Source organism: Cydia fagiglandana, chromosome 14, assembly GCF_963556715.1.
Source record: "Cydia fagiglandana chromosome 14, ilCydFagi1.1, whole genome shotgun sequence".
In the NCBI taxonomy this organism is placed as follows: Eukaryota; Metazoa; Arthropoda; class Insecta; order Lepidoptera; family Tortricidae; genus Cydia; species Cydia fagiglandana.
This window is the reverse complement of record NC_085945.1, coordinates 7,205,573-7,206,834: the sequence shown is the minus strand read 5'-3', so window position 1 is coordinate 7,206,834 and position 1,262 is coordinate 7,205,573. Positions and strand designations below refer to the sequence as shown.

Sequence of the window (1,262 nt, the reverse complement as noted above, 5' to 3'; positions counted from 1 at the left end):
TGATACTCTTTACATGCTAGCTTGGTAACATTTTGCTCATACTGCTGTTTTGTGTATGGGCTAAAAATGTTACATGTATCAGTATATTTGGTATGCTGATAATTAAAAAAGGCATTTATATATCAGGAGAATACTGTTAAGAAATTTTATTAACTTGGACGTTAGGCTATTCAAGACTTGTCATTTTGGAAATGTGAAAATACATTTATATAATTATACCTACACTGCATCTAGTGCTCCAAATGAATGCTGACTAAATTATTTTCTTTTATTAAACAAACAGGTATGTAAAGAGACTTAAAACTTCTTTTAAAAAGATACATACAGACAGCATCAAAAGTTGCTAAGCGGGCCAAGTATTTCAAAATTACCTTGACACACTCTTATTCTCTTAATAATAAAGTCGCGTCAAGATCATTTTGTATACCTGGCCCGCTTAGCAACTTCTGCTGCTGACTGTACCTATTTCTAACCAGTATAAACTAGGATTTCCCATAGGTATATATGTGCAGTAGCTGAGTGCATGAAACAAATTAGCCTAAATAATATAATATTTTCTTGATGACTAACATAAGCACAACTTATACAAGAATAATCTATTCCATTGCTCTCAATATTTTTGTTACATTTTTAAATAATAAATTAATTTTTCGTCTTGGTTGCGCTGTAGGCACACGTACATAAACCGCCGTAGGTAAGTATCGTCTGAACTTCTGAGGAGAAACTACCTACTACAAACGCCTCATTTTGGGCGAGATTTAATCCTGCAACAAACATATGTAAGAATTAGGTAATGTTGCGAAAGAACGACGATATAATCAAGGTTCTTAATACTGTTTTAAAAGTTTACCTTTGTAAATATGTAGTCGAATCAGTCGCTGAAAATATTAAGATATGTGGGCAAATGGACGGTTTCCAGGACACAATGTGTGGTCTTATTGAATAGATTTAGGCATACGTTTTAATTTGATTAATGCCTTTTGACCCTAAAACAAACAAAACTGCACATAATCTTAAAAGTTCCCAAGTTCTTCCAATGTTCTTCCAGTACTTGTCATAACCTCAAATTTTAGTAATGTTCACTATCAACGAGCATGATTGTACATTGTAGGCTTAGCTTTGCTTAAGGTCATGCACAATCTTATTAAATATATTGGTATTTAATGGTCACAGCAGAAATATCTCTTGAAATAAAAACGATTCAGAATGTCAACAAAGAAGATGGCGATCCGTATGCCACAGATAAAACACAGATGACACGC

The 1,262-nt window shown here is 33.2% G+C and overlaps 1 long non-coding RNA gene across 1 annotated transcript; it reads left to right on the top strand.

Moving 5' to 3' along the window:
• The first annotated feature begins 204 nt into the window (after positions 1 to 204).
• On the top strand, positions 205 to 630 carry LOC134670518 (uncharacterized). The gene is made up of 2 exons (XR_010099075.1): positions 205 to 339; positions 477 to 630. It is a non-coding gene; the product is annotated as an uncharacterized LOC134670518 (long non-coding RNA).
• Positions 631 to 1,262: the final 632 nt, after the last annotated feature.